Here is a 12,690-nt window from a genome sequence, read left to right as displayed (position 1 = left end):
CTCTAAGCCTTATATTGAGTTGTGACTTAAACACTCTTATGTAAGTCATATGTTCATTACTTTCTAGAAGTAATCAACTTGAATCAAACAATTTCTTTTGTAAGTTATAAGCTCTTTACTTTCTTAAAAGTAGCATGAATTCATCATTTTTAACAAGTGACGAATTTAACCTCCTAGGTTTTTGAAGAAACAATGTCTTACACAAAACATCTCATGTAGCCAAGAAAGACCAGTTTCTTGCGACATAATATTCTTTGTGGCATTCTTTGTGGCTCTTGAATAATTTCTCCCACTCTGTCTTCTAAAAATAAACTTGTATTTTAGAAAGACAGCTTCACGAGCCGCAAACCCGTCGTACTCGTGATAATTGAAGAGGAAAAATGAGCATTTGTTTCTTGTGATAAACTTACAACCATGGTACCCTTACCATTTCATATCTCATATGATTCGATTTAGTGGAAAAATAATTTAGACAAAATGATAAAATCCCCAAGAAGATCAAGTAACTCAAAGTAACTTGATTGAAGTCCAAACCATATCGAATAGCGTTTGATTTCTTATCCAACCACACATTAATCCATAATGCGTGCTAAGAGAGATTAACTTGTGATACTATATCACATTTCCTTTGGCTTATATCAAAGTCTTCACTTTGATAATCCCATCACGACTATATCGTGATTCCTTGAACTCTTGAACTTCTTCAAAGATTTCTCAATTTACCTTATTAAGTGAACACACTAGTGTCAACTTAAATCGTTGGTAAAACAAAATGATCAACCTATTTTGGATCAATGATTTACAATCTCGATCTCCTTTTTCAAACAAAAGGCACGAGACATCTTGCTTTGAATACAAGATACGCATATACCATTAACAATTTAATGGTTTCAAGAGTACTCGATAACTCTTTGCGTTCATCATTCCAAAATTTAAGGTTTAATCTTGGGTTACCAATTTGAATCTTACATCATCTACATGATATATCATTCTAGTTTGGTTTAGAATATAATTACCTTGATAATGGGCTTGCCATACATCAAATCGTGGTGTATAGGGTCACAAAAGTGAAACCTCTTTTGTATCTTAACAAGTTTATATTCTTATTTAGAGTTTATGCACTTAATAGTCACAATTAAGTACCACTTTAAATCCAAAAACTAGATTGAGTACACAATTACTCTATCTCTCGACTTCATTGTTGCTAGTCGTCATATTCTATTCATCCTATGTATCCAACACAATGATGATAACCTCCACTGGTTTCTAATATTGACGAAGTAGTATTAGCAAAATTTATGTTTAATTAAATAAACATTTTTAAAGAAGAAGGTCCCATTAGATGTCCCACAACTAACTTGTTGATTCTTCAATAATTTGGGGCAGTTTCCTTTCTCGTGTCCAACATTTAAGACAATGGAAACTATATCGGTCGGGATTGATAGGTTTAGCATCGTCATTCTCAACAACTTTACCTTTAACATTACCTTGTATCAATTCCTTTTACTTCTTGAACCTCGTCCTCATCTTAACAGTTTAAGAGAATGCTCCCACTTATTTCAATGAGTCTTTGCTTTGAGAAGCAAAATTGAATTCACGAAGATCACTTCTTCATTTGTTCGTTTTAGTCTTAAAACTTTCATTGAAGTGGTTGCGTTATTTTGGTCAATTACGAATTCTGAAAATCTAATCACCAAAATAATTTATCGCTTCAAGGTACTTAATTCAATTAAGTATATGAATAACAATCCATTGCAAGTAGATGTGTTAGTCAAGAATCAAAACCTGTTTGATAATGAATAACTTTAATCTATACTCTTTACAAGAGATCCTTAGCAATGGTTCATTTGAGGTTTTTAGAAGCAATTTCAAATTTGTCTTTAGTTACGATGTTTTAATGGAGATTTGTATCAAAATCGAAATGATATCGTATATGAATTGTGGTAAAGAAATAGAACAATATAAAAACGGAATAGTGGAAAACTTAACATTTATCGTTTTATTAATACTTGTAAACAAGTATAGCATTTACATAGTGACCTCTACCCAACTATGATAAATGATTCCAAGATCCAAATTCATATTAACTTGGGCACGGTGGGGCCGATACATCCCTTATCAATATAACTCGGTGGATTAACTCTTTAATCGATTCTACTTTTAGAACTCTTGGTCGACAAAATTACATTAACATTTATCTTTAGCCCAAAACACATCGACAAGGGCACGGTGGGGCCGATACATCCCTTATCAAATACTTTTGTTGAGTTCAATCCAAATTTCGAATAAATGTGTCCATGATCCAAACCCACATTAACTTGGGCACGGTGGGGCCGATACATCCCTCATCAACATGAATTCGGTGGATTAACATTCATCACCCACTTCCCCTACGTAACAAGGTTTGTACCCCGGTGTGGCCGAGTGCACTCCCTCACGAAATAGGTTTTCATGGTTTCTACTATTTGGTAAGGCTATGTCTCAATTGATTGTTTTAGCGAGAGGTCATGTCAATTTATTATCTATCACGTTTGAAGTGAACTAAAGCGGTGAACTACGATAATTCTAATTGACACGGTCGATAAACTCGATCAAAATGACAATGCATGTTTAGTTATGGCGATTTAGCAATGCATGTGACATAAAATAAAATGCAAGCATAAAAATAAATAAATAAATCCTAGTATGGCCTTTCCTAAAATAGAAAAACTATTTAACTATTACATTTCGGAAACCAACTCCATTGGTCCCTTGAACTTCGGTTGTGGCACGCATCTTGAGGTAACACCGTCTTTATGTATCGCCATTCTTGAAGAAATCCGTCTTTGGGAACTCCGAGAATAAATAAAATTACATAATAAATTACATAATTTCCTATTATACATTTGTAACTAAAATAAAATAAATCTATTAAATTACAAAACGGTGATACGAGATCACAATAAAAATTACAACCGAATCGGTATTCCCATACATTTCGGGAAATACCAATTAAAATCTAAGGCCATACTAAGTAAAATTACATAATTCAAAATTACATAAATTAAAATTATGACAATCATAAAGAAAATGCAGCATTATAATATGTATGAACATGCTCAATTTTTATGCTAAATCGCCTTTAAATAGCCAATATCATATATTACTCGGTTTTTACGGATTTGCGTGATTTCAACGTTTTATAATCACAAAAATACATAAACTCATATTTATGCATAAGTTAATTACCCTAACCTCTTAGGACTCAAAATATAGTCTTCACTAATAATTTGACCATAATTAACTTTTATTTACAAAATTGTTCATAAATGGGCCAAAAATTACAAAATTAAGCTATTAAACTTCAAATAAATCCAAAAATTCCAAATAAATTCAAAATTTGAAATTTAAATTCATGAACATTCTGGAAAAATTCCATGACACTCATAATGTTCAAAATCTTAGGTTAAAAAATTTCGAAAATTTTCCGGAAAAACAATGTTGCGGTTTATCGATATTTAATAAAATAATCATAAAAACATAGAAAAATTATTTTCATTAACTTTTCAATTTTAGACCAAAAAAAAAATAATAAAATGCAACATTAGACGTTTTTCCTAAGTCATAGATTATATTTTATTAATTTTCATTAATAATGTCACTATTTATGCCATTTTTCTTCAAAAATTCATAAATCATGCTAAAAGACTTCTTTATAGCCAATTATTTTACACACATCTTGTAAAATTGCATGTGACAACATATAAATTTTCTATGACCAGATTCGAAATTTAACTCATATTAACCTATTTTTCTCTTAAATCCGAATTTAATAATGAAAAATTCATTTTTCGAGCATAACAAGTGCAAAAATTATGAAAATTTACAGGTTATCTCAAAATAATATATGTGACAACATATCCAAAAACCAAGTGAAAATTCGAAGTATAGCTATTTTTAGACCAAAAATGACATTTTTACTCATAAAATCACATTTAAATGCCATTATTGTAAATTATGAACAATAAAAATCCGAAAAATTAACCAAAATATCCTAAAACACTTTAGGACCAGAAATATTAACATGCATGTAATTATTTCGTGATATGTCATAATAACACAAATTTTACAAGTTTTATTTTGTTATTCATATAACTCGGAAAAACTTTTAACCAATTTGCATGCAAACAACCGTGGCTCTTGATACCGATTGAAGGAAATGTAGATCTATATACATATTTAACATACTCATATATGTCTAATTAATTTGTCATAAATTAATACGGATCTTATGCATGCAAACAATATAATAAAATAGAGGAGGAATCATGTCCTTACATAGTAGATTTCGGCTATTAGGGCACAAGAGAGATCACCTTTCTCTTCTTGTTCTTGAGCTTTTCCAATGGAAGAACAAATATCTAAGTGTAAGATCTCTCCCTATGTAATATACCCAAGGCTCCTCTTAATTTAATTAATATTACAAAACTAGTATAATATTAATTATAGAAGAAAATTGAACCAAAAATATTTATAAACACTTAAGTATTTTCGGTTTTGATGAGAGATAAAGAGAGGATTTTATTTTTCTAGAACTTGTATATTTGGATGAGTTGAATGAATGAATAATCTAAAACATTTTAGAGTATTATTAGGTAAAATTATAAGAGAAAACAATGATCATTTTCCCTTCCCCAAAACCGTGTAAGAGGGGCTTTAGGGTGAGCCAATGCATGGAGAAATTGTTCTTCACAAGGAACAATAGGCTTGCATGGCTAGGTGGCTTTATAATCATTGTGTTTTCCACTAATTACACACAACTTATAATTAGCTAAAACACCTTCTAATTTTCGGCCCTTTGCATAATATGGTGTCCATATTATTTTTGTCAATTGTCTATATGTCACATGTCACATGTCACATATATTTGTTCATGTATTTTTATCATATTAAAAATCAACGTATTAATAAAAATACGTCACATACAAAAATCGACTTAGTAATTTCATAATTACTTGTGCCAAAATATTTTACCATTTATAAATCACAACAGATTGTATTTATAACAATTCATTCAATTTAATTGTTACATTAAACAATTTATTTCATCCGAGTAATGATACAATTCAATTACTCAGACCGTATCATATTTAATCACATTTCAATATGATACGTAAATTTTACTTCCAAAATTGTCCGTCAATTTTCAAGTAATTTAATTAACTCGTAACATTATACGATTAATTAAATAATCAATTAAGAGGGTTGCCCTTTAGGTATGACCTAGGGGGTCAACTGATCACCACCGTCACACGACAAGAATGTCAAACTCTAGTCAGCCAATCATTACCGATATATGTTGACCAGTTGACAGTAACAATATTACTTCCCAATTGTATTCATTTTAATGAGACTTAAACATGTGATCATCATGATCAACAGTCGTGATCGCATTATTGTCGGAGGACACATATTCCAACAATGATGCCATCCTGATTTTGGCAGCGTCTCTTAGCTCTTCCCGTTAGAACTAAGTTATCTTGCATTAGGTCTCTATTCGCCTCGACATTCTTCAGGCTATATCTGGATGTTGGTACTCGTACTTCCGCAGGAATGACAGCTTCACAGCCGTACACCAGAGAGTATGGTGTTTGGCCTGTTGCAGTTTTCGGAGTTGTCCTGTCTGCCCATAGTACTAATGGAAGTTCTTCAACCCATCTGCCTCGTCTTCTTTTTAGCTTCTTTTTTAGGCAGCTTTGACTACCTTGTTGCTTGATTCAGCCTGCCCGTTGGCTTTTGGGTATCCAGGAGTTGATGTTACCAGGTTGATATTCCATTCTTGGCAAAATGCTTGGGTTCTTTTCCCCACAAATTGAGTTCCATTATCGCATACTATTTCTGATGGGACTCCATATTTGTAAATGATATTCGTCCTGATGAAGGATATTACTTCTTTCTCAGTTACTTTCCTGAAAGAGTCAGCTTCAATCCATTTGGAGAAGTAGTCAGTCATAGCCAACATGAATACTTTTTGTCTTGGAGCTACGGGCAGCTTTCCCACAATATCCATGCCCCACTTTATGAATGGCCAGGGTGCAAAAATTGAATGGAGGAGTTCAGATGGCTGATGTATGATTGGTGCATAAATTTGGCAGGCTTCGCATTTTGAAGAGTATTCCGGCGATCGGCCCTCGGTGTAGGCGAGTGCTTTGTCCGAGAACTTTGCTTGCCAGGCTCTTTCCTCCTTTGTGGTTGCCACAATGCCCATCGTGTATTTCTTGAAGTACTAGTTTGGCTTCGTCAGGCTCCAAGCATCTTAGGTAGGGTCCAGCCTGCGATCTCTTGAATAAGGTGTTATTTATGATAGCATAGGTTGATGCTCTAATTTTAAAGGCCCTTGCTTCATGTCTGCCCTGAGGCAGTATTCCTTGGAAAAACCAATCATAATAGGGTTTCGTCCAAGAGTTATTGTCCTGATTAACAGGATTGACTTATTCAGGTTTAATGATGGCTGGCTCTAGTAAATGCACAATTGGTATTTTGTCGAAAACAGTGGGGGTAAAGTTCGAACCTAGGCTGGCCAGAGCGTCAGCCTGGGTGTTCAGGTCTCTTGATATTTGATCTATGTCAAATAAAGCAAATTTAGCGGTAAGGTTTTTTGCATATTCTAAATACGAAATATTTTTTGCGTCCTTAGCCGTATAAATTCCCTTTATTTGATTAGCAATTAGGAGTGAATCAGTTTTTACCTTTAGGTTTTGAACACCGAGGTCTAGACATACCTTTAGTCCTGCTATCAGGGCTTCATATTCTGCTTCGTTGTTCGTAGCTTTGAACTCACAGCTTACAGCCTGTGCTATCATATCTCCCTGTGGTGATTTGAGTACTAATCCTAACCCTGTCCCCCTGGCGTTGAATGCCCCATCTATGTATAGGGTCCATTCTTGGTCTGGGGTTTTATTTTCTAATTGGTTGACCTCCTTTATCAGGTCTGGTTCTAGGTTAGGGCTAAAGTCAGCCACAAAGTCTGCTAGGGCCTGCGATTTAATCGCTGCCCTGGGTTCAAAGGAGATGTCGTATGTGCTAATCTATACTGACCATTTGGCTATCCTGCCTGAAAGTTCAGGCTTACGTAGGACAGGTTTTATGGGTAAATTGGTCCTAACTATAATAGGGTGACTTTCAAAATAAGGTCGTAATTTAGTACATGACATAATTAAAGCTAATACATATTTTTCAAGCAGTCCATACCTCAATTCGGCATCTAGCAGGCTTTTACTAACATAGTAGACTGGATGTTGCTGACCATCATGCTCTTTTACTAGGACTGTGTTGACTGCTGTGTCAGTGACAGATAGGTATACTGACAAAGGCTCTCCCTTCTCTGGTTTAGCCAGTAAGGGTGGAGATGATAAGTAGGACTTTAGATCCTGAAAAGCTGTCTCATGTTCATCCATCCACTGGAACTGTTTGTTCTTCCTGAGGAGGTTATAGAATGTTTTGCATCTCTCGGAGGATCTTGATATGAAACGATTCAGGGCGGCTACCCGGCCTGTCAATTTTTGGATATCCTTGACAGATCTGGGTGACTGTAGCTCCAGGATAGCCTTTATCTGTTCAGGGCTAGCTTCTATGCCCCTCTTTGTGACCATATATCCAAGAAATTTGCCTGCAGAGACTCCAAAGTGGCATTTTGCAGGGTTTAGCTTCATGTTGTATTTTTCCAATATCTCGAATGCTATTTCTTGATGTTTCACATGATCTTCTGCATTTTTGGATTTCACCACCATGTCGTCTATGTATACTTCCATGATGTCACCTATTTGGTCTTTAAACATCATGTTGACCAAGCGCTGGTACGTTGCCCCTGCATTCTTCAGGCCGAAACGCATGGCAGTGTAACAGTATATGCCTCGGTCTGTAATGAATGCAGTACTCTCCTGGTCAGCAGGGTGAATCTTTATTTGATTGAATCCACTGGAAGCATCCATGAATGTCAGCATCTCGTGGCCTGCTGTGGCGTCTACCATGGCATCAATATGTGGTAGGGGAAACGGATCTTTAGGACAGGCTTTGTTCAGGTCAGTGTGGTCAACACAGACTCTCCACTTTCCATTCTTTTTCTGCACAACAACTACGTTAGCCAGCCACTCAGGGTACATTACTTCCCTGATCATTCCCATATCCAGGAGTTTTTCTACCTCCTCGTTAATTATGGTATTTCTTTCAGCTGCAAATTTCCGCCTTTTCTGCTGTACATGCTTAAAAGATGGGTCAACATTGAGTTTATGTGTAATTACATCAGCACTAATTCCAGTCATATCAAAATGTGACCAAGCAAACCAAGATGATTTATTTTTAAGGAATTTTACCAGTTCAGGCCTGACAGGGTACTCAGGGTCCAGGATTACCTGATCTGTTTCCATCCTGGGAGGTGCTACATAAGTGCTCCTGACAGGGTACTGTAATTGCTATGCAAGGGACTTACCTGCCTTGGAAGGTTTCAAGGCTGTTGTGTAGCATTCCTGGGCTGTCTTGTGATCTCCTTTAATTGTGGTGATGCCCCAGTCTGTTGGTATCTTGATACACTGGTGATAGGTTGACGGTACGGCCTTGACATTATGAATCCAGGGTCTACGAAAGATTGCATAGTAGGATGACAGGCAATTAAGGACTCCAAATTTCTCATAAGATGAGACTCCTTCCACGTCGGCTAGGAGGTGGATTTCTCCTAGGGTGCTCCTGGTTTCACCACTGAATCCTACCAGGACACTGGATTTTTTGATGATTTGATCCTCGTTGATCTTCATGGCTTTCAGTACGTCAAGCGTGATCAAGTTCACTGAGCTGCCTTCGTCTACCAGGATCCTTCTAACTGTGGCGGTTCCAATCTGTATAGAAATTACCAGGCCATCATGATGAACATCAGGGATGCCCACCAGGTCACAATCATTGAAAGTGATTGTTGGGATATGATCCGGCTTGCAAGGTGAAACGGTCCTTGGTGTCCTGGCTATCTTTTTTGCCGCTGAACTTGTCAGGCCACAGATTTCTGGTCCGCCTGATATGAATTTTACTTCATAGATTGGTGGTGGAGGAGGGAGACTACGATCCTGCTTATGCTCCTGATTCTCTTTATCCTGGTTTGCGTTCCTGCCTTTCGTCTTGATCAAGTCTTTCAAGTATCCAGATTTCAGCAGGTAAGCCACCTCTTTCCTCAGGGTGAAACAATCTTCTGTGGTGTGTCCAATATCCATGTGGAATTCGCACCATTTAGAATTGTCCCTTCTCGGGTTAGGGTTTTCTGACTTCCTGGGCCATCTGACAGTTGATCCCATGTTGTTAAGTCTCTGGATTAATCCTGCAATATCAACACTGAAGTTATGTTCGGAAATAGGTGGATAAACTTTAACCTTACCTTGATACTCATGAGCCAGGTTAACTTATGATTGATCTGGCCTGGAATATGGAGTAGGCCTATAACTGCTCCCTTTATTGATCTTTCTATTGCTTCTTTCATGATCCTTTGGTTTACTGGGTAATCCGAGCTTATAGCTTTTGTCTTCTTCAAGCCTGATGAAGGCAAGAGTCTTGGCCTGGACATCCTCAAAGGTATGGCAGGGATACTTTGTAAGTTCACTGTGATAGAAAAGTAGATCTATATACTTACATATTCATATATGTTTTAATTTAATTTGTCATAAAATTAAAGAATGATCTTATGCATGCAAACTATTAAACAAAATAAAGAAGAAACATTGTTCTTACATTGGATTTTCGGTTAATATGGGCACAAGAGAGATCACCTTTCTCTCTTGTTCTTGTGCTTTCCTTTTGGATGAACAAAGACCCAAGTGTAGGATCTCTCCCAAGGAATTATACCCAAAGCACACTCTTAATTAAAATTAATACTATGAATACTAGACAATATTAATTTTTGTAGAAAAATGACCCAAAATAATTTGGTTTTTAATCTCCCAAAACCGGTTGAGAGAGGAGAGAAGAGGAAGTATTTTATCTTTCTAAAATTCTTCATTTTTGATGAATGAATAATAATACAACAACTAAAATGTTATGTATATGATAATGAATAATATAAGGCAAAAACCACTTGTTTTTCCTTGAAGAAAAACCGGACAAGAGGAGGGGGAGGGGAGCCAATGCATGCACTTATTTGTCTTCACAATGCACAATAGGGTTGCATGGCTAGATTAGTAGGTAATCATCATGCCCTCCACTAATACAATCAACATAATATTAGCTTAATCTTCCTCTAATTTTCGGCACATTAGATAACATGGATTCCATATTATTTTTGTCAATTTGTCAATATGTTACATGTCACATAAAATTGATATGTATTTTTAACATATTAAAAATCAACGTATTAAAATTACGTCATATACAAAAATCGACTTAGTAATTCATAATTACTTGTACCAAAATATTTTACCAATTATAAATAACAACAATTTGTATTTATAGTAATTCATTCAATTTCAATTGTTTCCTTAAACAATAATTTCATCTGAGTAATGATACAATTCGATTACTCAGACCGTATCTCATTTAATTAAATTTCAATGCGATACGTAAATTTTACTTCCAAAATCGTCCGTCAATTTTCAAGTATTTTAATTAACTCGTAACCTTATACGATTAATTAAATGATCAATTAAGAGTGTTGCCCTATAGGTATGACCTAGGCGATCAACTGATCACCACCGTCGCACGACAGTAATGTCAAACTCTAGTCAGCCAATCATTACCGATATATGTTGATCAGTTGACAGTAAAAATATTACTTCCCAATTGTATTCTTTATAATGAGACTTAAACATGTGATCATCATGATCAACAGTCGTGATCGCATTATTGTCGGAGGACACATATTCCAACAATGTCCCATTGTCCTCGACAAGTGTGCGTCACCAATTCTCTTGTCCTATTACTATCTCCCACTCAATGCAAGGTGTCTTTCAGGTCGTACTTGCAAGTGATCATATCGAGAGTGGTTTCCTCGATCTGGAGAATAACTGATTGACCGGATTTATCTATCATAGATACCTTCCGAGCGTGGCCACGCATTTCCAGTTCATTACTCCTCGAGTGGCCCTGAGATATTGTTATAACCCTGACTAGGGATGGACAATTCCTATCGCACTCATTCCCTTCGACTAGCCACAGCCATCATAACCCAAAATATGCCCATTTGACCCCATTTACGAAGGTCGTAGTAACACAAATCAAAGTTAATCGAAACGTGCCATCTTAGGCGAATAGTCTTTAGTCAAAAGAATCGACTCATTTGAATACTATAGCAGCTCTCGCCACGACCAGGCTATATAAATTTGCCAGAACTCTATAAGCGGTCATTAGGCCCGACAAAATGTTCCTAACAGTCTGCCTATGTGATTGACTAGTCATCTCACATGACACTATGGCACTTGAACTTGCCATCAATCGCATCACACTCTAGTCACTTCGAGACGTCACCTCATGTAAGTAACTATGGGCAAATACAATGTTAATCCATGTTCACTTTAACGGGGTTCAATTGTCTCCACAACCCGTTTGGATGTAACAAAGTGTACGGTGAGTTAATAATAACTCAAACGACAAATGTCGACATCACACTCGGGTAGTCAATACCATATTTCAACCTTGTGATGTATATCGTAAGTGTAAACACTTATTGATTGCAATAGAAGTTTAACATGCCATGTGTCCATGTGTTCAAACTTCTTACACTTGCATTTTCCTTTATATTCATGTTCTCTCACATAGCATGAACCTTACCAAGTACAATTCAAGGTTTCCGACCTTGGTTTCGGTTCTTTAACTTGAAAGAACTTCCTTATCGATTATCACATAACGAACGAATTTGTGATGAATGATATAACTTGTACTGATCAAGTACTCCATCCACACACAATGCACTAGGTATATGTTTTGTAGAATCTTGCAACAATTTGTCAAGATGATTAGCCTAGTACTTGTCACAAGTCCTAGCATATTAGGAAAGATTAGTTTTGAGTAACTTATTATTCAACTAAGTAGCTTTCCAAAACTTCTTATTTCTCTTTCTGGCTTGAAAGGTTAAGGATTCTCATAAATCCTTGCATGTGCTCGGATTTTCTATAATATGTGCAACCTCTTGACACACAATAGAGCATTCCGTCAAACACCGAAATCGCTCATCGGATTCTACTCGAGAATTCATGACGTTTCTATTATGGCTTACCAATGAATCATCATGCTCTTATGTATATGATTCACCATTGGACATGTGCATGATTATTCTAATGGCGGAAACATTAGTAACTTTTAATCATGTCATCAACTATATTTAGGTTCAAAGAATGACCATGACTGCTAATGGCAATTCCATTTTCATTTACATGAATAACCTATGTGTATGTTGATACGATGTGTATCTCTTAATACTAATCCAACATCCCTTGATGTAATTGGATTCATCATAGTCCATTTTCATCCAGAATTGAAAACTCAAATCTTCCTCTATGAAGGAAGGTATTAGCTCGTCATTCTTCAATGAGTGATGAGTTGTAAACATTCAAAGGATGATAGCTCCCACTAAATTCCATGTCTTCACATGATAATTTCCTAACTCCCACTCAATTCCACATATTTCGAAATTGACTTCTCAATCGAAACTTTTCAAGGATTGAAATATAAATTGCATTGCCA

This window comes from Silene latifolia, chromosome X (assembly GCF_048544455.1).
Source record: "Silene latifolia isolate original U9 population chromosome X, ASM4854445v1, whole genome shotgun sequence".
NCBI classification, from domain to species: Eukaryota; Viridiplantae; Streptophyta; class Magnoliopsida; order Caryophyllales; family Caryophyllaceae; genus Silene; species Silene latifolia.
This window is presented reverse-complemented; position numbering follows the sequence as displayed.